The 23,939-nt window shown below is 47.0% G+C and overlaps 2 long non-coding RNA genes across 2 annotated transcripts in view; both read left to right on the top strand.

Annotated features, from left to right (window-relative positions):
• Positions 1–23,939, top strand: part of LOC120403827 — a 116,778-nt gene that overhangs the window by 37,947 nt on the left and 54,892 nt on the right. The window lies entirely within an intron of this gene.
• LOC120403828 overlaps positions 11,572–23,939 on the top strand; it is a 30,670-nt gene continuing 18,302 nt past the window's right edge. The window contains exons 1-2 of the long non-coding RNA XR_005597754.1: positions 11,572–12,847; positions 13,247–13,370. This is a non-coding gene — a long non-coding RNA (uncharacterized LOC120403828). The remainder of the gene's footprint in view (positions 12,848–13,246; positions 13,371–23,939) is intronic.

Below are 23,939 nucleotides of genomic sequence, written 5' to 3'. Positions count from 1 at the left end.
ATTCTAAATAAAGTTGTTCTGAACTGAAAAACTGGCATTTTTTTTTATTTTGAAAAGTTTCAGAATGTTTCATTTAGATAACTTGCAAAAAAAATTTCAATGTTTTTAGTTGTGAAATTCATCAGAACTGATCCTCTCTCGCAAAAAGTTTTGGTCTTGGTAAATTGGCATTTTCCAATGAAATTTTTTGTCAGAAAATTCCTGACCAGCTCTACTTTTTGGTGGCAATAGGGAGAGGGGTAGGGTTTGCGGATAAGGCACTGCCTGGGACCCAAAAGATCTGGGCTCTGTCCCTGGCTCTTACAGACTTCCTTGGCATGTCACTTAAACTCTCTAGGCCTCAGTAAAATGGGACTAGCAAGCCTTCCTGCCTCTGTCTCGGCTCTTTGGGGCAGGACCTGTCTCTTACTATGCATATGTACAGCGCCCAGCGCAATAGAGCCACAACCTGGACTGGGGCTGTAAGTGCTACTGTAATACACACAATAAGCGAGTGTGGGGCAAAAACTTTCTGGTTTCAGCCCACAGAACAAGAGAATCTTGTCAAATTCAGCCCCCTGGCAAAGCAAAGCTGGAGGAAAACATGCATGAACTCCTGCGAACGGGAACTCCCATGTTATCTGGAGCTATAACGCTAACCTTTGGTGTAGAAGCTTCTAACCCTGTAAACTGTAATTCTAGGGTGTGGAGGGGCTCAGATTTGTACCCTGAGCTAGATCAATAATGTAACAGGCACAGAGAGCTCTTGGGGAGCCTGCTCACTGTGTTAAAACTTCCTTTTTTAAAATAACTCTGAGCCTTGCATGGTCGCAGCTGCTTGGAATCCCAAGAGGAAAATCTTTGTCCCAAAACAACCCCCAGCATCAGTCTTGCTGACCTCACACAAAACCTGTTTTCTGAGGTGACGCAGCCCCTTATAAAAAGACCATTTATTAACAGCTTACTTTGGAACAGGACGTTAAAGTGACACTGACAGGCAAACCTGATCCTCCGTAGGCAACATGACCAAGGAACTCTGCCACCAAGCGGGCGGGAAGGATAGTTCTCCTCAGAAAGCCTTGTGTGCGGTGCATCTGAGCAAAGGAGGTATATCTCCAAGACCTGCCAAGGGTTTTGTGTAGGAAGCTGAATTGTTCTTGGTTAGATGGGATTCCAACAAGACTCTAAAGTTGCCATTTGTTGTTTTCTGGCAGCGAGGGAGTGGGCCTCAAACTTCCCTATGCTGGGACCTCCCCACTGTCTACATAGGACCTAGCTAGAATCACCCCCATCCCAGTTAGCAATAGGCGCAGGACAGGGTGGTCACAATCCCCGAGGACTGTTTGTGATACCGTGATGGGTCACAGCCCCCTGGCTCACCACCCATACCCTAAGGCCTTGATTCTGCACGTGGACCCACGCCAGCAGATTCCTGGCAACGGGACTCCTTGTGGAGCTGATAACAGGATGAGGCCTATCATGGCATAGATGCTGCTTTCCCCTCAGTTCTAGGCCATTTTTCACCCCAGAGTGAATGGCAATAGCCCATTTGATAACCCTGTTCTGGTTTTTATACAGCCCTTGCCCACTGTAGCATCTGACGGCCTCCATAATAGGGGCATGCACCTATGTGACGTGGGCCCATGGTGGCCTGTGCTGTATGTCTCTGGCACCTAAGATGATCAAACTACCTGAGAAAGATCCACGGTTCTTGAAAAGTGAAAGCTCCACGTTTGCAACAGGGCTCTCCCCCAAACTCCAATGCTGCTGGGATCTCCCACACAGCAATTTATGCAACTGATGCAGGGTCAGATTTGACCCTCCCCACACAGGAATGGAAGGGATTAAGGTGGACAGGCAGGCCAATTAACTCCACAGGCTGCACCTGAAGGAAGAGCCAGAGAGCAGGGAATTGATTGAAAGCAGGCTCAGCTGTGCAGGAGCAAGTTGGGCCCAAGGCAGGTAGCTGGTGTAAGGCATGCAGCAGCCACTCCCTGGGAAGAGAGAAGGGGTTTGGAGCTGGCACACCCTGAGAGAGAGACAAGGGGAACCAGACATGGTAGGGAGCAGTGAGGACTGGGAGAGGAAAGCCCGGAACTGCTGAACTGAGGGTCCCAGGACTGGAGCCCAGAGTAGAGGCTACTGAGGGAGTGGCACCATGGGGCAGTGAGAGCGAAGACTGCTAGGGAGAAGGGACACCCCTACCCTGGAAGGGGGGAACACTGAGTTAGCCAGATCTAGGGTTACAAAGAGGCTGCTGCAGTTCCTGGAGCGGAAGAGGGGCTGCAGACCCGTGAGACAGAGACAGCCATGGTGTGCAAACTGCAGTTGGATGAGGACATTGACCTCAAGCACTAATCCCCAGTGTGACCAGGAGGAGTTGCCAGACCAGTGGTGAGTACTGCGCCCTGTGACACCCCCTGCAGACACTGAAAAGTATCTGACTCTGTAAGGAGTCACACTGGTTTCAATGCAGGGCAAGTGCTAGCCAGTGGCTGACTCTGACCCTCTTTGGGGAAGGAGTGCCCAGTTCTGCAATGAAACCTTGGGCTGCTGCTTGGAAACTCTGACTTTATGCTCTAATAAATTGAGGCCCAGCGTCATTAATGCTGAATCACTGCCCATTAGTGAGCCCCTACATAACTGTAAGAAAGTTTCCTTCTAGCTGGAGAGGAATTAAACTTCCCAAAGTGTGAGGCAGTTTTAATTAAACCATTTGGTCTCACTTTTAGGTCTGCGTTAATAACTTCAGATGGCTAGGAAAAAACAGCAATGAATTGGTCATTCTGAACCATTCGCACCACCATGGAAACAGGAGCCAAACAAACGGAAAGTAGTGATACTCTTCAGAAGTGCTTTGTTAGTGTCTCCCCCTAATTCTCTTGACCCTGCACTAATTACCTTGTTCTCTCACAAACTGCTTACATAATTGCCCCAGACTGCAGTTCCCCTTATGTGCAGTTGTAGGGAGGTGATGAGCTTCTGGGTTTCTCCTGTTATCCAGCCCTGTGTGGCACAGCTTTTCAGCATGGAGAAGTTTTAGGTGTCCTGCCAATGCCGCCCTTGGTGGGTGCACCAGTGTAGGCCAGGCAGGGGTGGGTTTGCCATGGTGTCAGCTAACACTGCTCCTGGAGTTTCCCAGGCTGTTGTATCTCAGTAGAAGGCTGCTTGGCATTTTCCAAAGGCTCTTTGAGTGTGTTTTCCCCTTTGCAACATTCCAAACACCTGGAAGAGCGCAGGGCAGTTTTGAACCGGACACGATTGATGCAGGCTGCTGTCTCTGTAGTTCTGTCCTGGTGCTGCCAACCCCGCCCCCATTTCCAATCTCACTAGTGGTGGAGCAGAAGGCAAAGGGGGGCCATTCCTGGAACTGGGGGTGGGGAATGGACCTCTTCAGTGTGTGAACCCCCTGGGCTTGCTCCTGTGATGTTGCCTAGAAAACTGTAGCAACCTTCCAGTTTAAACACACTCCTGCTTCTCTAGTGTGTGACTCCATGTAACCTGGTCCCTGTTTCTCGCTGCTAAGGGACAAGTGTCTGAAACGGGGGCTATGTGCCCTAGAAATCTCACCCAGTGCTTGTCCCCATCCCGACTTCAGGATCCAGACTTCTGTGGCCTGAAGTTCAATGTCTCAGCAACCAGCTGACAGGTTCCTGCTGTTGGCCAAGCGCCGGTTTCAGTCCCAGGATACTAGTGTAGACGAAACGCAGTGCCTGGGGGAGAACATGACAATGGTTTCTGAAGAGGAGGCATTTTGGACTTATCCAGGTTCATTATTTGTATCGCGGCAACACCTAGCTCCCTTGCGCTTTGCACACAGATAGTAAGAGACAGTCCCTGCACCAAACCGTTTAGACCCCTAAAAACCTGTCCCTATATATGCAGATAGGTGCCTAGTGGATTTTCAGCCGCACCTAGGTGCCCATATCGGCACCTTTAGGTGCCTAAATACCTTTGAAAATTTGGCCCTTAGCCTCTAGTAAATGCCACTGGGGCTTCTCCAGCTCAGGTGGTGGACATCAGAGACTCTCCTGTGTGCTGGTTAGTTGTCAGCTGTGATGACCCTATGGGTACCTCTATGCTGCAATTGGAGGTGTGGCTGCAGCCTGTGCAGACACACCCTACCTAGCTCTGATCGAGCGCACATCTACTCCATAATCACAGGTCTCTGCATGGGCTGAAATCACCCCTTTGCTAGCATACGGCAGTGGATGAGTTGTCCTGAGAGAAAACAGCACAGCAGGGGAGCCTGATTGTGTTCAGGTTTGTCCCAGGGACAGAAGGCTAATCCCCATGATGATACCATACAGATATGACCCTGACGCTTCTCCAGAATATTTACCAGTCCAATTAGCCCTGTGTTCCCAGCCTCCTTGATAACAAAGAACAGCCGTTGCTTTGTGACAGAGTAAAGGTCACTGTGCTGCTTTGGGGGCTATTAATATCACCACAATTACAATACAGTGTGGCAGGAAGAGATGCAGGCAGTAGGACCCGCTGTCAAGCTTTTTGCTTTGAAGTATAAGCCATAGAGCAGCTTCCAGGCTACAACCCTGCTTTTCAGCCAGTAGTCGAACTGGGGGAATGAGGTGAGCTGCTTCCTGTGCCAATATCTGCTATGCAAGTGGAGAACCAGCCTCTAATTCCCATTGGGTCAGGCATGTAGCTGTGACATGCCTGCCAGACCGAGCTGATTGTGACTTCAGAGGCAGAGAAGTGCCTGGTTTTCTGTCCTGGGTAACTGTCCCCCAACCTCCAAAGCTGCATGTATCATCTCTGCAGCCTGGAACTCAGCTTCTCTTGCCTTCTTCCCAGGCTCACTAGCTGGAGGTCCTGCTTGTTGGCTTGCAACATAAAACGAAATCAGCCCGAGCTAGGTGCCTTCCCGACCGTTGACGAGGTCTCAGTTTAGAGCAGAGCCCTGGAGGGCTCCTCTTCTTTGCAGTTTCCATAGGGTGGACTGGCCGATGCTGTGCTCCATGTGCAGGACTGACCAGATTCAGATTAATTGTGGCAAATCCAGGTGCAGTAGTCATAAAGCCCCCAAAGATCAGGAACAGTGCACCGCTACTAAAAATACCAGGGCGTGGCAGAGTAGCCCTTGTTCCATGTTGCTTGGCCTTCATCACCTAGAGGCAGTTGGTATGTTGTATGCGGTGTGGTGTAGAGTGAGTGAGTAGGCTGCTGAGACAGTGAGGAGAGAATTGGTTATAAATCCTATAACCCTGCCCTCTCTGGCTGTCAGCCAGGCACAGCCTCTGTCTGTCATCGGCAGATCAGACAGGGCCAAACGTTGACAGGGGGTGACATCACCCAGAGACACGAGTCCACTGATTAATCTCCAAAGTCAGTGGCTGTTTTATTTATAACCAGGCAAGTGGTTGAATTGGATTTCTACAGTGACACTCTTGTAACAAGTTGTTCACAAAATGTTTGACTCCTCAGTCAAGCAGCATTTGAGAAGACACTGTGCAAGTGAGTGATTTTTTTTTTCCCCCACCCCGAGTTCAGATACCTCTGTTGGCCAATATGCTAGCACTCCACTGAGATGAGATTCTGTGTGAAAGGAACACTTCTTCTTTGTCCTCCACCGCATGTGCTATTCTACGTAGTCCATTAAAATGTGAAGGGGATTAAGTCTGGTTGAGTGAGAGAGCCTGCCCTCTCCAAACAAACCTTATAAATCAAGGAAATGCCGAACTATGGGACACTTCTCAGTGCAACATGTCTTACACAATGATTGACTTCATATTGTCACAGGGGACTTCCTTCTGTCTCCAGCTGGTAAGGAAAGAGATAGCATATTAACCTCCCTCACAGAAAACTTTATATACAATCCTGTGCTTCCCCATGAGCACATTGCACACCTCACCTGTGGGAATATGCCAACTCTGAATATTTGCTGAGACTTGGGACTTAAACTATCTGAATTCATCCATATAAAGAATCTTTGGCATCTGTCCAAACACAGATCAGATTCTGTTTCAGGGAAGAATAATTTCTGTGCTTCCCTTTCCCATTTCATTTTTATTTCATGAAAATAGGATCTTTATTTCTAACAATTTTCTTTTGCTCCTTGGTTTTGTTTTTCTTCACCTGACATCAGGATTCTCTGGTTGGGATTTCAGAATTCTGTTATGTTGCAAATGTGCCTTGTCGAGCCAGTCAGAAAACTTTGATGGAACAGTTTTCTCTCAGAAAATGCAATTTCATCAAAATCAAGATGCTTTGCAAAACAGCGACAATTTCACTGCAACTTCATTTTGGAGGAGAAAAAGTGGGGGGAGGGGAGGGAGAGTGCTGATACTGTCAAATGTGCTATTTCCATATTTTAGGAAAAATCTTTTGATGTTTTTCCTTCCAAAATGACTTTTCCTTTAAACGTTTTAAATCTTATATTGTAGTATGTGTACAATATGAAATGTAAAAAGCCAAAATCAATACGTAACATTTCGGTTCTATAGAAATGAAACATTTCACTTGATCTGAAACTAATATTATTGGAATTTTCTTTCATGGAGAATTTCTTAAAATTTTAGGGTTTTGTTCTAAATTGAAATGAAAACAAGTCTTGAAATCTCAATCCTCAAAATGGAATGTCCATTCTCTAGCTAATGCCAGTGCTTAGTCTGAAGGGAGGAGCTGTCTGCTATACCTGTTGAACCGTTTCTAAATGGAGAGTTTATCATGCAGTGATTAATCAACATGAGGGGGTTGGCCCACGTCCTGTGCACACTTGGCTGCAATACCTGAGTGTGTAAACAGGCCAGGGTTAATCCACTTGCCGTGTTTAGGGGAATCTTCACTAAATGTAATTAAGGGTTTATATACTTTTAGTTTCCTATTCTGCAAGTATATTGTTGGCCTGTAAATATTAGGAATATTTCCTCAATGTGAAACACATTCATTATATTGTACACACAATGCTTGCAGTGGACAGTATAACATGTTATGGATGTCAGCATACAGACGAATACATAATGCTCATAATACTTTATTTAGTGCCTTTTACCTGAGGTTATACTACACATCATTAATCCAGATTTTACTTTCACTTGCAGTAGTGGAACTCATTGGAATTAAATGTAGTTACTTCCGATTTACACTGATGTCAATGAGGTCCATAATGTATACACAGTTCACTAAATATATCCAGTAAATCTTAAAGTACGTAACTTTTCCACTAACAATATGGGCCTGATTCTTACTTACGATAAGTCCTCTTCACCCAACTCTGGCAGTGCAAAGAGGCCTATGGGGGTATAAAGGACTCTTCCACGGGCTTTTATGGCCCCTTCCTCTGCCATTAGTATAAATGAGGACCATGCCCACTATGTGCAAACCATCTGTATTCTCCAAAATCAAATCCATCCGCTAGACTCTTCCTTTCAAGATCTTCAGCTGTGAATTTAGGAGTCTGTCCTAGGACAGTGGTAGACTCCCAGCTGGTCTGTCAAGATCAAAGTGTCTCTCTTTTTTTGTTATTTTTGTTCATTTTTTTGTTTGTTTGTTCTGCCTTTAGAAAGAATTTCTGACATTTCCAGGCTGGCAGGTATGAATCAATGTACAGCTTCCTGTTCCTTTGGTGGGGAGGGGAAGAGTTGCTACTCCTCAGCTCTCCTTCCATAGTGGTTTGCTAGGATTTCTCATGGCCTTGCTAATCTCAATGAATCTCCATGAACATTCACGCAAAGTTTTATCTGTTGTTTCTTCAGCACAATTGTTGTGAAATTGGGAATACAGAAAAGAAAGTGGAATAGTGAAAGAACTAGGGGCAGTACAAGGATAACCCCAAACGAGGGCAGGAAACATAGTATGTAGGTTTTGGTTTTTTTTTTTTTTTTAACATTATTGAAGATGGATTTTAAGTGAACATAGCTTCTGAATTGACTCATAGCCCCTGAAAGGCAAGAGAAATCCAGATCAGCTGACAAATTATTATAAGGCATGATGGGAGAAGCATCCTGCACCCTGATGAGCAAGATACACTTGCCAAGGGAGAGTCTGGGCTGGACAACCCAGGTGGGGAGTATGGGAAGGGGACCATGATTTTCAAAAATGACTAGTGGGGGGAGGTGGACTTAGGGAAGAGAGATGATTTCCAGGGAGTGCTGAACACCCTGCTTTGAAAACCAGGGCCCTTCAAGGCGTCTGAGGTTGGGGCACCCAAAATCACTAGTTGCTTTTGGAATTCTTGGCCAAGAAATCTGAGATGTGCTGTAGAAAATGCATATGGTTGTACATCATTTTCCATGGGCACAGGGGAAGAAATATGAGAGATCCCTGGGGGGGGGGGGGGGGGGGCAGCTGAATCTCTCTCCTCCCTGGAGCTCAGAAGCACATCAGTGGGGATCCCAGACTGGCACCATCTATTTATGGATTCTTTGCTGCTGGGCCAAGGTTGACTGAGAAGTGATTGCAGGAGCTATTTGTTTTAAAAATAATTGTCAGCAGTGTGTAGAGCTGGGGATTGGTTCTGCTCCTAAACCCATTAACGCCCCATAATCTGCACTGGTCAGCAGTCGTAGCATTGTCAGCTCTTGTGATATTGAGTGTGTTGTTAAAGCCCCAGCTGCTGGAGTCAGGTGATTGCCAGAGAGTCTCTGACTTCATTTAAAAAAAAAAAAGTATGTTTCTAGCCTTGGAATTGCAGTGAAAACCCAGAGCACATGTCCCCTAAACTCTCCCATGCCTCTTCGCTTTATAGGTAGTGCTTTCTACAGGTCAGGGGTTGGTGGACATTGCTAGGCAAGCTTGCCATGCTGTACCTGTCCTGGGGGCAAAGGGGTTTGGATAATGTATTCTCTGAACTCTAAATCCATGTGGAAAAGTCACACCAAGCCCCCCTTGGCTGTTAGCACAGACAATGAAAGAACCAACCCCCCGTATCCCGTGGAGACCAGCTCTTGGTCCTGCCCTGTGTGCTCCAGCTCCCTGCATGGTGCCACGGCCATTGCTGCAATGCGGAGTGACAATCCAGTGGCTGTGAAGAGCCTGCTGACAGGCTGGGGGTGGAGCAGGCGGGGACTGGCGCGGTAACCAGGATGAGGCTTGTTTGGAGGAGATGGGCAGAGCAGGCAGCAAAATGTGGTGGGTGGCGCTGGTGCGTATGGGGCTTGTTTACAAGAACACATTACAGCCATGCTGTACATCTATTCGGGGAGGGAGGCATTGGGTATGACAAGATTGTCATTATCTCCTCGGGTGGGCTCAGCAGGAGAGGATACTGCTCCTTTATGGCTGTTCTCTTCAATAATGAACACTACGTGAGGGCCCCTGCTCCTGATTTACCCTGGGGTGAGAGCGCGGGTGGGATCTCATTTACACCAAGATAAATGCCCAAAGACAGTCTAATCTATTTTGAGATTAGACTGTGAATCTCCTGCTGTTTGGTGTTTTCATTACAGACCCAGCCCCTGGAGCCAGGGGATGGTGGCAGAATCTCAGCTTTCACTTTTTAGGCAAATAACTCCCCCACCCCCCGCCACCACCTTTTAACCTAATGATTTTGACACCAACCTGACTCATGGCATTGGAATAGTTTGGGCTTGGTGCTACTACTAAGAACAAAGGTTCTTCTCGATTAATGAATGATTGATGTGTTCATGACCATGAGCCCTAGGGTTGGGATTCGGTGATTTAAGGGGTTTTCCTTTTTGTGTCTCCCTCATCATATCGCTTGACTCTTGCGGCCTTTCGACCACACGCTTTAACAATACAATGTCTTTACACCATTTCCCCCGGCACTCTGATCTCCAGAAAGTTTGTCTGGTTTACATGAAGGATGCTCTGAAGCTGAATTATGTATTATTGACACCAAGTTCAACTAGAAGCAGCAGAAGGAGCAAGTTAGCTTTTTTTTTTTTTTTTTTAAACTGGTAAAATGTAAAACAAGAGGCCAGATTCTGATCTGTGTCACTAGTGTAAATCTGGAAGTGCACAGTTAATTTGGATTTAACCTTGTGTTACAGAGATCAGAAAGCAGCCCAAGGTGTCTAATCCAAGCTGTTTACATTCACCTGCCCAGCAGATACCAGTGAATGGTCTGATTTCTTGCCTTTAGTCTAGGCATTTTGCAAGGCTGGAGGAATCTGGATTATGTCTGGAAGCCTCCTGATGTCCAGCTATGCTAGATAACAAACTCCTGCTAAATTGGATCAGCTTTTCAGTTGGCAACCCCTCTGAAATCTCACAGTCAGGGCAACATGTGTATACTTTCAGCCCTAGTATGCCAAGAACATAACTATTTACTCTGATAAACACTGGTGCTGATGTGTAAAGAGCCTGAGCATTAGATAGCTTTAGTTACTGCAGCAATTCTAGGGTGAGGCAGGTGTAAATTAGTGTTAACTGGAAATCATACTGCGCCATTTTGCTTGTTGCTTGCTGATGCTTTAAAAATGTCTAGTCTAATGCAGATCTGTCTTGGTTTTTTGCTCCAGGAATTAAGGGCTTGGAAGGTGGAATAGTGAGTAACATCTCTGGGAACCATATTAGCTATTCTTATTCTGGCCTAAGCCCTTGTCTCCTCTTTGGGAGAAGCATCCCATAAAGTTCTACCTCACGTACACCTACTGGAATCCAAACCATGTAGGACACTGAATGGCCAAGGCAGAATTTGCAGGTGTAGGAAAAAAGAATGGAACCATAATATTTAAAACCTAACACGATCCTGAAGGAGAGAGCATGACATTGGTTTCCCCCTCACAAAATAGTTCTATAAACTTAGCAGCAGCCTCTCTACTCAAAGGGAAATCCCCAGCACAAGGTGGGCACCTAGGAAACAAATGCACGTTGGGACACCTTGTACCCCGTTATGTTATATTTTGTATCATTTGACAACTCCTAATCTGCTGATGATTATCCTGTTGCAAAGTGTGTAACAACACCACATGTAAAATGAGATCTTGCTCTATGATTGGTTTCTGGGCCTTACCTAGATCTACAACATTTTTCAGTAACAATCTCTTAGCGACAAAGGCACACTGGCACCCCCCTACACCCCGCCAGGCAGGTATCAACAAAAACAAGTGGGCCGTTACCTGCTTAAACTGGCCATTCATAAGCAACAGGAAGGTACAATGTAAATCTCTCATTTATATCACAGGAACATTTCAAATCTCACATATACAGGGGACTGTTCATCTACAGTCTGTCCGGGGGCGGGGTGGGGGGAATCCTCGAAGAGAAAAGGAGGGGAGGGGGGATAAAATTAAGAGATGGTGACCACCACCTCCCATCTCTCTGCTCACAGCATCAACAAATTCCTGAAGAATATTGAACTGGAGGAGGGGCTTGGGGGGGTGGGGTGAATCCAACTCGTGAACTGTTGCAGCTTGGTGTGAGGAAGACATTTTGCTTTTAATTTCGTTTAGGTATTCGCTTGTGTTTCTATGTTTTTATTTCTTTTGTAGCCAATTCTGCCTTTTATGCCGTGTCACTTGTAATCACTTTACTAGCTACAGAAAGATAGATTTTAACGTATCTTATTGTGCTTATCTTAACCAGTGTATACCTGGGTTGGTGTGCGTGGGAATCCATTGGGGATAACAAGCCTGTTGCATTATCATTACCCAGGGTTGGGATGACTGACTATGAGTTTGTACTGTCCAGGAGAATACTCAGCAGTGCAAGACGCACATTTCTGGGGAACAAGGCTGGGACTAAGAATTTGCAGGTATTGCCCTGTATGTAGTTCATGAGTGGCTAGGAGTGTGTTTACATGCTGAAGGCTGCGTGAGCAAACCAAGAGTGGCTGTTCTGGCAGTAGAGCCGTGAAAAGGCATCCCAGACTAGAGAGTTCAGGGATGCTGCTGTTCAGCAGACCAGACTGTACCCTGGGGAATGTCTCACACACGATGTTGTATCATGAATCTGACAATTCAGCCAGCAAGGGACATGTCAGAGGGAAGAAGATGGCTGAAGCCCCATCTCGGGAACATGTCAGAGGCCAATCTGGTTAGACTTCAGGAGGGTTCACATAGTCATGGGAATTAGGACAGACTTTGGATCAGGGGCTAGATCCCATCAGCTCTGTCGTCCAAGGAGACCAGTGCATCGTTGTTCTCTGCAGTAGGTTTTCTAGAGCTGTTCCCAGTCTAATTTTGCATGACTCCAGCGACATTTACAATGTGTTTTCCCTTTGCCATGAAGCATTTTGGAAAGAGACACTATCTGTGCACTGTGCTGGGACCCCCTGCCAGCACAATGATACATGCAGATATCCTAGAGGAGCATCCCAGGGAAAGCAAATTCCAGCTCTGCTCTTCTCCAGCTGGTGCAGCTGTGTGTGGTGCCTCCTTTATAGCTCACCTGACAGAGCCATGGGCCACGGGGATCTTGGTAAGAATCTGGGTATTGTGCATGATATGAACAGAATGAGCCTGGCTGCTGGGGAAGAAACACCACTAAAGGATTAAATCTCACTCTAGTGTGAGATTGCCACTAGCATGTAGAATCTAACTGGATATACAGATCCTTTTTGCTGAGAATTACTTTGTAAGACTATGATTGTGTTGCCACAAAAACCCAGATGAATTGTAGTTTTCCTAACAAATGCAAGTGGATCGTGGTGGAGGGCAGTAATGGAGCTTGTGTGTGTGATAGAGCTCCAGTGTCCATCCCCTGGGAAGGCGAATCTCTCCCATGGGGCACGTTTCTCCATTTGTCTGGAATGACTTAAAATATTGTCATTGAATCACTTCTTTCAGGAAGAGAGGAGCCTTAGAAGTGAAGAATGAAGTCTTGTTATTGTCTAAAGTGTGTTATAAAGGCTCACACGTAATGTACGTACTTTATGCAGCATCCTCCAGTCAAGGAGCTCTAACTGCTTTGCAGATGTTAATTAAACCTCACAACCTTCTATGAGGTAGGTCCTAATTTGATGACATTTTTGTTATGACCATTGTTACGCTGATTGTACAGATGGCAAACTGAGTCACGGACTGGGTAAGACAGGGATTGAACCCTGCAAGTGTGTGTGGGTGGGTGGGGGGTGCAAGGTGGAGATGAGAAGAGGGGAGGAAGGTGGGGTGGGCTTTGAGCGTGAAAACAAAAGTCGGAGCATTTCAGAGAAATCCATCACTGGATGGCACATCCGGAGCACCAGGGGCTTGGTGTCTGGGAATGTCTTTGCTTTAGATCATCCCTAAGGTATGAAGGTCTCTATTTAGAGTTTAGGGCAATCTGAGTAATTTCCCTGGTGGGAGGTGGGAACCATTTATTTTTGTGTTTTTTAACACGTTCTGAAATTCCCCCTATTTTACAGAGGGGCTCCACGGAGGCCTGTCTGCCCCTCACAGCCCTGTCTGTGTCTGAAGCCTGGGATTCTGTGACATGCTCTGACTGTCTGGAGAGGAGATCAAGTTGTGAGAGGCACAAATCCTGGGGAGGTGAGCTCATACATGTCCTCACAGGCCTTTTCTAGCTAACTGTTCTTCGAGCCCTTCCATAGTTGGTTCATTTTAAAAGCCTGGGGACAGATTCTCATCTGGTGTCAGTCAGCCTAGCTCTGTTTAATTCAGTGAGAATCCCTACGGAAGAGTGAGTTAGCAGAGAAGCTGACATAGGGGCTGTTGGTCGGGTTCAAACCTGCAGCTATTGCTGAAGTCAATTGCAAAACTTCCAGAGGCTTCAGTGGGACCACACTGGATTTGGCCGTGTCTGCAGAGACACCGGGGAGCAGCTGAGCACAGAGTCTGGGCCCTGGAATTCATCAGAAAAACGTTTGAGGGGACTAGATCCCATGCAGCGAATCCTAAACTTCACAGGTCAGATCTTCAGGAGGTGCAGAGCACCTGCAGCCCCAGCTGGAGTCGAGGGGAGCTGCAGGTGCTCAGCACCTCTGAAGATCACAGTCCAGACACACACAGAATTTGGGCGAGTGTGGAAGCCCCACTGTCGCGCTGAGTGAGATGTCAGTGCAGTGGTTGGAGCGCCAAGATGAGATCAGACTGCCTGTCTAAACCCTCTGTATATAATAGAAAACCAAGCTGCTCCCCCCACTCACATCAATGCCAAGAGTTCAGCAAAACCCTTTGACATTTTAAACAAAACACGGATGTGTCTCTTGGCCTGAAGACGCTGCAGGGACCCTCTGCAGGCAGAGCGGGAGTCCAGAGCAAAGCCTGCCTAGCTAGTTGTTGTTTTATTGGAGTTCCCAAGTGAGTAATCCTATTAAAGGCTGAGTGTCTGATTCAGCTGTCCTGCGGCATGGCTAATCCTGCCAGCCGCGGTGTGCATTCTCCTATTTCCAAGGGAGATTTCCCTGGGTCCCTCCAGGCGCAGACCCATACATGGAGCGCATTGTTGTTGGTCTCTGTCACCTTTCATCCTATTAGTCAAGAGCCGAAGGGACCCCCCACCTCTCTTGTAATGAAATGTGAAGCAAACGCCTAAGAACCTTGGAAGTTGTTTAGTGTCCCTATAAAAATATAAGAACGTGTGGGCTTTTTTCGTCTTTCCAAGACGGCTAATTAGCCAGATCTCTGGGTTAGCTCTGGGTATTGCAGCTGGCCATGCACATGCTGTGACTGGACAGTGTTTTATATGTAGCGCAGGGAAATCCTGCAGACTGATTCCACTTTCTGCTCTTTGGCCTGCAGTGTTTAATAGCTTCCCAGCCAGGGAATGTCTTTCCTCTTCCCAGCTGTGGATTTCCTAGGCTTTAAGTGCTATTTACCCTGATCCTTCGCTACAGCACTGTGATCTTCCTCTCACCTCTAGGAATTTCACACCCCCCTCAGTGCAGATGGAGGAGGCCTCTCCGAACAAGAGAGCGAATTGGTTTATTTCACAGGTTGATCACTGGTTTTTGTGGAGGGGGTTATGCGACAGCACACTGGGTATTCATTCTACGAAGGAAATTTTATTCTGAATATTTGTGTAGAGAGAGGTGGCAGCTGGGAACCTGGGATCCATCTGTGCATTCATTCAACAAATGCTTCATCGATAATGCTGGAAAAGCAAAAATGTTGCCCAATATTTTCAGTTGCCTATTTTTCATAAAAAGTAAAGTTATGACCCAACTGTAACATTTTGACCAAAATGCAAATTCTCTGAGGGAAAAATTCATTTTGTTTGCAAAAAGCCCCTTTTCATTGATTTTAAAAATGTTCTGACAAAAACAAAGCAACCAACCACCAAACCTGTTGTCCAGCCATAATAAAAATATCAGGGGGAAGTTGGGAGCAGAATGAGTAATAACACACTCTGCCTGACTTACATCCCCTTGCAACTGTGAAATCCAAAGTTAGAAATGGGTTAGGATCTATCGGAGCTCCACTCCATCTGCCTATTAACATAGTCAGCTCTCTACAGCACGTTTTCTATTGCTTTGCCTAGTCTTGCTTTAAATGTCCAGGTGATGAGGCCTCTCCATTGTCCCAAAGGAGACTGTCCTGCAGCTAATAAATCTTTACTGTTAGATTTTTCTTGTCAGCCTAAATATTCCCTTTCTTAACTCCATTTCTTTATCCTACCCTTCTCACTTATGAAAATAGTCCTTTACATACAGGAAGTTCCAGCCTGATCATCAGATGCCAGAGTTAATCAGGAAGAATACCTGTTTCAAAACCCACTGGCACAGCCTGAGACAGCAAATCTGGGGTTAAAAGACGATGCGAGGCTGATGTATGTGTGTAATGTAAACTATTTCAAGTGTGAAAATTCTGAAAATACCGGAGAAAGTAAATGCAATAAATTCCCAGTGACACTTCTCTTTCTAACTAACGTGCCGCTGCCGCAGCAGCTGCCCAACATATTAAAGGCTCAGAACTTCACATTATCAGCGAAGAATTACGAGAGCTAGAGTCTTGTGAAGGGCTTTTTGGGCTCAGCTGGCTAAATAAAAACTTGATCTCTTTCTTTTGCTTTGTCTCACCTAGGGTTTTTCCGTCATTGTTGATGGACTGACACAGAACTTTACAGGTGCCTCCAAAAGAGATTCCATATCTAACCTTCTACTTAGCACAGACTTATAGCCCAAGGCTGGCCAGGAATGAAATCCTGAGCCCGGCTCTGACTGATGTTTATTTCTCCTTGTCAGTTTCAGTTTGGATCTCTGGAGCACTGGCTAGTTGCAGGGGGGGAATTTATCAGTTCCAAATCCCATAGCACCCAGTCCTTCTCCTTTCCAGCCCCAACCTAATTACCACATGGAAAAACAGAGAGAGGCCATGGTGGGGCTCTGTTTGGCTACACAAGCGAAGGGCAGAGATTAGCACCCTGTTGAACTGGACCTGAGTGTGTGTGGCAGGGCTTTTTGCATGCTTCAAGAGATGGTTATGGGAGGCCCATTGTTTGCATCTAGCTAGACCAGCTACAGGGTTTGAGACCAGAGCATTCAATGAGGAATAGAACAGGAAAATGTGGGAGAAAAGGGTACAACACATAACATTACCAGTGATACTAACCAAACTGAACCAGTGACCAATGGATGGAAGGTGCCAAGGGGAACTGGTTATCTTGTGACACCAATTCAAAATCCTCTCCCATCCCTTGCGTGCAAGGCACCTGGGTGCAGAGGGCCTGATGACTCTCATTACCTGGTGCAGACTGTGCTGGGTGTTGTAAATGTGTAAATAGTTGATAGATATGATGTCTTAAGTGGTGTTCAAGAATATGTAGCAGAGTTCCTGGTTTTTATAGGACCCATAAAATGTGCACTGCTAATGGCTTCCTCTGTGCATTTGTTTACAGTCTGTAACCCTTTCAAGGGATGAATTCCACCCTTCCTATGAGTGTGAAAATGTTCAATGGAACTAAGCATCAGGGGTTTGTTCAGTCTGGAGTGGAGGTTCAGGTCCGTTGCTATTTTATCCATGCTGGTTCACCCATCTCTAGTGAAATGCACCCCCTCCCTCCATAAGCAGCTTACATTTATAATGCATAACTTGAGGTTTTGCTGTGGCCTGTTAGATATCTAGCATCAGTTTCTTTGCTGACCCAGGATGCAACATTAATGATTGTGCCGGAAAAGCCAAAGATGTGAGCACTTCTGAAAATATCAACCGTCATGGAAAGGGACCAATGAGGGTTGAAGTTGTTTGTGGTTCCCTTGAACCACTTCCTCTGGCCTCTTACCTGGCTTTGTGTTATGTTCCTCCCCGGGGGATTCTATATGTCAGCTTCCCCACCGGCTGATTGGTTTTCAGGAATCGGAGCTTTGGGCTGCCAGTTAGATTTGTTCTTCATAAACTGAAATCTTAAACTTCACAAAACTGGCCCAATTTCTTTTTTCTTTAGAAAAGAGAAACAAATTTTAAAATCACTGAAATGCGAGGTGGTCATATTGGCTTGCATGGCTGGGTGATGAGAGATTCCGGACTGTCATTTAATGTCAAGACTATAGCTTTAATTAAGAAGAGAGAAGTTGCCATGAGTCTTTTTTGTTTTGATTTTAACACTGGCACATAGGTTCGTTCTGATGGAGAAATTGAATCTGACCCCTAGTTCTGTATCCATTCAGTCACAATAGCGGATGCAGAAATATTGCCTGCATACAGCAGTGATGAGTGCATGGGCAAATCTAACACATGGGGGTTGAGCAACAACTGTGTGCAGTGGTTAAACTGTAGCTGAGTGGCAAATACTGCACTGGATGATTTTAGGTTCCATTTTAGAACATTATGCTGTATGTCAGACACTGTCATCATGTGATTAGAGGACAGACTTTGTTCTATTCCTGAATTTGCCCTGACTCCGTGTGTGACATTGGGACCAAATTTTCAGAAGTGACTAGTAATTTTGGGCACCAACATGAGACACTTTGAAGGAACCTGGCTTTCAGGGAGTGGAGGCTCAGCACTTCCTGAAAATCAGGCCTCTTAAGTGTCCCACCCTAAGTCTCTAGTCGCTTCTGAAAAAACAGGCTCTAATCTCTCTGTACCTCAGTTTCCTTCCCCGTTCTACCCTTGGTCTGTCTTATCTGTTTAGACTGTTAAGCTCTTCAGGGTAGGGACCGACTCTACTATGGGTGTGTAGAGTGCGCAGCACAATGGGACCGTAATCTGATTTGGTGCCTCTAGATACTACCGTAATATAAATAATGTCAGACTATCCGATCTCAGAGATGTAAGATATTGATTTGCTCAAATCAGTGGCATTTTTCAGATTGCTGACTTCACTAATGCCGTGCTTAGATGGATGTGTGGAAGGCTGCAGCACCTGAAGGGTTAATATTCAGTGTATCTCTGTGCATTCCAACACAGACTATGTGGGGATGAGCAGGGAGTTTATATTTAGGGAAATGATGCCATTTGAATCTCCTCCTTTTTTCTCTGCTGAAATAAGCATGATGCTTGGACAGCTGAAAACATCAGTGAAGCTGTTACCGGGATGTAAAGGGGGAGTGGGGCTCAGCCCACTGCAATCTGCAAATAACTCTCAAGAATAAATCCACAGGGAAAATCTTGCATTGCTCAATCTGCCAGCTAGGGAAAGGAAGGTCTTAATGCCGAGGTGGTGACATCTGGATAGGCCCTTCTGTACAAGAAGCCATTTTTCTTTTCTGCAGTTATTGTTGCGTTTTACAATGGGAGAAAACCTTTCCCATATCGAGCTCAAGCAAGCGACTGCGTGGCTCCCACAAGCCTTGATGACTGTGGCTCTTCTCATACAAACCAGAAGAAATGCTAACAGGAAAAATAGCCATTAGTATAAGCTGCCTTTCTCTTAAGGGGGACCCGGTGTCAGTTGTGTGGTGAGAACTGGCTGCAGGCCATTGCATTGGTTAGTTTTTAATGTTCTTTGGCGCTGCTGCATATTGCAAAGGGATAAACATGGGTTGAGACACTGAGCGCAGAGCACTTGTAACATGTCCAAGGTTCCTCACCTGCACACTAGGCTCACGGGCTCTCTTAGTAGAGAGTAAACCAGTCTTGATATGTAGATGTTTGCCAAGTAGCTTCAGTGTTCAGCACAATTGCATTTATCCTACAGCTCCCGAGTATGTAAGCCCTTAATGAGTCTGAGAAGTTATGATGTGTTTGGCCTAATGGTGACGCTGTCTCCAGTCGAGCGGCATCTGGGGTTGGGTCTGGATGGATCTGAGCTATTGATGGCTGGATGAGCACCCTGAACAGCCGAGATGAGTGTGTCTGGTCACCGTGAGTCAGGTCTTGGCTCCCTGCCAGCTCACCACCTCCTAATCATTTATCCCAAACATTTTGAAAATTGGCCAGCAACCCATCGATCCCTGAAGTATGTTGGAGATGTCACTCTGAGAATGTTAATGGTGCGTGATTCACAGGGGCCGGCATGCTGAGCAACATGCCACGGCGTGGCAGGCTTGTGCAGGAGAACGATTAGAGCAACGTCCCGGGGGGTCAGTAGTTTATTCGTGCCAGTTCAGCTCTCTCCTTCGAGCCCTGCAGCCAAGCGTTCCTGGAGTAGAGTGCAGCTAATTGTTTGAGAGGGAGAGAACCGGAGCCATTAGATTGGCAGGAATATCAAAACTTGTTGTTTCTGGATAGTGTTTCTAACCCCCTCCCCCAGTACTGTATTAAGTACATGCTATTTATTGGAGTTGACAGTGGAAACACAAGCACTTGTCAGTCTCCTCTGCAAAGGTGGTGTCTACTGATGATGGGGGGTGGGGGTGGGGGTGGAGGACATGACAGAGCTGATGAGTAACACTGCTTGGAATTTGATATGCATCTAGCTGACAGGTCCCGTACGTTCCCTGGCTGCAGCCTACAGAGTAAGTGAGGCTTTCCACAGACTGGCATGCTGGAGCTGGCTCTGTGGGGTAATGGGCCTCTGAGAGAGGGTCTCCATAGTGATAGGGAAGCCTAAAAAGTCCCAAGGTTTTGTTCAGAGATGCTTAGATGTGGGTTCGAACTAGAATCATAGAATATTATAGAATATCAGGGTTGGAAGGGACCTCAGGAGGTATCTAGTCCAACCCCCTGCTCAAAGCAGGATCAATCCCCAACTAAATCATCCCAGCCAGGGCTTTGTCAAGCCTGACCTTAAAAAACCTCTAAGGATGGAGGTTCCACCACCTCCCTAGATAACCCATTCCAGTGCTTCACCACCCTCCTAGGGAAAAAGTTTTTCCTAATATCCAACCTAAACCTCCCCCACTGCAACTTGAGACCATTGCTCCTTGTTCTGTCATCTGGTACCACTGAGAACAGTCTAGATCCATCCTCTTTGGAACCCCCTGTCAGGTAGTTGAAAGCCGTTATCAAATCCCTCCCCATTCTTCTCCTCTGCAGACTAAACAATCCCAGTTCCCCTCTCCTCATAAGTCATGTGCTCCAGCTCCCTAATCATTTTTGTACCCTCTGCTGGACTTTTTGCAATTTTCCCATGCCCTTCTTGTAGTCTGGGGCCCAAAACTGGACATAGTACTCCAGGTGAGGCCTCACCAATGTCGAATAGAAGGGAATGATCACGTCCCTCAATCTGCTGGCAATGCCTCTACTTTACAGCCCAAAATGCCGTTTGCCTCCTTGGCAACAAGGGCACACTGTCGACTCATATCCAGTTTCTCATCCACTGTAACCCCTAAGTCCTTTTCTGCAGAACTGCTGCCTAGCCATTTGGTCCCTAGTCTGTAGCGGTGCATGGGATTCTTCCGTCCTAAGTGCCGGACTCTGCACTTGTCCTTGTTGAACCTCATCAGGTTTCTTTTGGGCCAATCCTCTAATCTGTCCATGTCCCTCTGTATCCCATCCCCACCCTCCAGTGCATCCATCACTCCTCCCAGTTTAGTGTCATCTGCAAACTTGCTGAGGGTGCAGTCCACGCCATCCTCCAGATCATTAATGGAGTTATTGAACAAAACCGGCCCCAGGACTGACCCTTGGTGCACTCCACTTGATACCAGCTGCCAACTAGACATGGAGCCATTGTCGCTACCTGTTGAGCCCGATGATCTAGCCAGCTTTCTATCCACTTTATAGTCCATTCATCCAGCCCATACTACTTTAACTTGCTGGCAAGAATACTGTCAGAACCTTCGGGTGATCTGAAAATCTCCCAGTAAGAACAGGGTGTCTTGTGAGGACTTGGATGGGCTGCAGACATGAGGTGATCTCTTGAACTCGGTGCCTTGGCAGCTTTAGACAGAATCCTAGAACCTAGTTAGATACCTGTGGAGCCATGTAACTTCCACTGAAGCTCATGGGAGTGAGTGAGTCTGTCCCATCACTGTGCTATCTAAGTGCCTCCCGAGAGTGAAAACAGCCTTGATAACTTCTCTTTTCCTCTCTCAGTGGCGGGAGACACCCTTAGGGTATCTCGAATGAATTTTTAACTGGCTATGGAAGTGTGGGTGAGGGTGTTGTGGGAATTGTGAAGTGAGGTGGAAGATCTTCTGCCTTCAGCTTTGTGTTGCAGGGTAGTGGGTCCCAGTGAGCAGACCAGGCCCAGCACCCCTGTGTCAGAGCAATGGGTTTAACTGAGACAGTTAAAGGGGGCAGGGCTACACCTGACGCTGAAGAGATTAGTCAGAGCAGGAAAGGGAGGCCTGATTGGGGCAGCCTGTGGCTGGGGAGAGGATCGCAGAGGAGTGAAGCTAATCTGTGGGGTGGGGGCCTGGAGCAAGGGGCCAGTGCCCAGGAAGGTTGCCGTGGATCTGCTGCTCAGGAGGAGGAGGAGGAGAGCTGGTGGAGTAAGGGCTGGCTGAGAAGGGTGAGCCGAGGAACTGCTTGTATTTGGTTTTGTTTGTGTTTGGGCAAGAAACCGATGTGTGGAGACTGTGTGGATGCTGGGGAGAAGCTGTGCCTTGTGACTGTTTTGTATGCAGTGAGGTTAGCAGTCACCCTCCTTTCAGCAGCTAAGAGTCCCAGAGGGGTGTTCTGGCTCCTCTGACAGGCCAGGCTCTTTTGCTCAGGAGTCTCTGCTGGTGGCCAGTTTCATTTGTCCTGGACGCTGCGAAAGGGGGAATCAGGTCCGTGGAAGTGCAAAAATACAACTCCAGCTAGACTGTAAGGTCTGTCCTGTCAGTGAGCAAGCGCCCAACACAAGGGAGCTTTGACCCCTGGCTGGCACCCCTAGGCATGGCTGTAATACAAATGACCAGTAATAACACATGTTTTACTAAGGTTTTCCAAACCTCAGCGTTTGGCCCAGGGCTGGGTTCCCTTTCCATGCCCCTATCCCTAGGTTTTGAACTCTTTGGCTGTGTTTTGCATTTCACATTTGGGTTTCCATGGAAAATGGCCCTACATGATACACACGCTTGGATGCACATTTCCCACCCCGGGTCGTGGGTGCAGTTATTAGAAATATCTTCCAGGTCTTTGCATCATGGAATCTTAAGATGCATTAAATCCAGTGTCCTATTCTAAGTCCTTCCTGCCCCCTCTCAGCTCTGCTGGGGCCAGGTTTTCTCTCAGCCTTTCAGGTCACATCTGGGTCTGAACATCCTACAGCTTTGAGGGGTTGGGGGCAGGGAGTATTTGGCTCCAGGGTTTTTGGTTTAGGCCTCTCTCTACATTTTGGGCTTTTTACCTAATGCATTTATTTTAGCAGTAGTTTGGAACAGGTTCTCAGCGACTGTAAAGCAGCCTACCTCCACTCAGCACAAAGGAGCTATGCTGATTTACACCAGCTGAGCCTCTGACGGCTGCTTCTTGGCTATGATGAAGGATGCAGCCTGAGCTCCTTTGCGTTGATCTGTTGGATAAAGCTTCAGAACTGAGGTCACCTCTCTGCAAGGGCCATAAAGATTCCAGAGTGTCTCTTACAAGAATGTTCCAAAGCCCCTATGGGCCTGAGAAGCACTGACTGTCCCTGGGGCTCCTGTGTCACCTGGGGGCTTTTGAAATTCCCACCCAGGGGTCTTTGGGAAGAAATGCCCTCACTCTGGGGTGGCGTGCTTTGCCTGCCACCCTCTGCAGAGGTGGCTGTGTTGCACAGGTGCCGTATGGGCCTTGTGGGATGCTTTGGGATCTTTCTGGATGATAGCTGTGGGATAAGGGCCATATGATTTGAACATGTCATGTCATTATTTTTAAGATGATGGTGGGGAAGTGCAACCTAGAGACCCAATGGTGATTCACTACTGTCGGCAGCTCTTGTCAGGCCTGACGTACTCGCTACACCTCTCAGTGTTGTCATGTTGTATGCCTCAAAGGTTCATGCAATATCTCATTGGAAAACTAATAGCTCACTGATCATTAATATTCTTGCATGGTGTGTGGATGGGGGTGTGCAAAGAGTTATGGGAATGCAGTAGGTCGGGCTTGTCTACATGGGAAAGTCTTACCAGTTATACCAGTATAGTTAAACTGCTATAGTTATATACGTATGGAACCCACACCCCCGCCAGATGGATGCTTATTCCAGACTGTGTGCCCCCCGAATACCTTCCTTCATGCACGCCCGCTGGCAGCTGAAGGGCTCTGTTACTTTTCCCTGTTTCCAGTCACCTAGTTGCCTTCTGGTCTTTGTTCTTCGAATTGTGGCTCTTGGTGGGTGGGAAGGCGGCAAAGACCCTGACTCCACACGCCATTTTGGGCTGTTTGATTTGATTGCAATGGAACAGATGCTTCAAGCTGAGCATGTGCTTTGCTGAATTGGAGCCATCCCACCCAGCTCTTTCTGTGTAGCCTACACAGGTGCTCTGGTAAGGAAGGAGGGCAGCCCATGTGGCTGTGGATGGAGAAATCATCTCAAGGACCCTGCAATCCATGAGATTCGTATTAACCTCTCTGTGTTACCGGGCCTGGTTCTCTATTGCCTTTAACCCTGTGTAAGGTGGGTGCAAAGTGCTAACACGTCAAAGGGTAGCCTTTGCCATCCGCTTTGCACTGTAGTGAATGACTACAGGGTTCAGGCCAGTGGAGAGTCAGGCCTGATATCTCCATGGTGACCACTCCAGCCCGCATGCCAAGAGAGCACAAGGTCCCAAAGCCTGGGTGACTAGCCCAAATGTGTGTTTGTATAGCGGAGGAGAGGGCTCTTCTATACACTTCAGGTAGAGAGAGGGGCCTCTCCTGGATCAGGAA

The sequence above is a fragment of the Mauremys reevesii genome, linkage group 4 (assembly GCF_016161935.1).
Source record: "Mauremys reevesii isolate NIE-2019 linkage group 4, ASM1616193v1, whole genome shotgun sequence".
Lineage (NCBI taxonomy): Eukaryota > Metazoa > Chordata > Testudines > Geoemydidae > Mauremys > Mauremys reevesii.
Note: the sequence above shows the minus strand (reverse complement) of the source record. Positions and strands in the feature narration are given on the sequence as shown.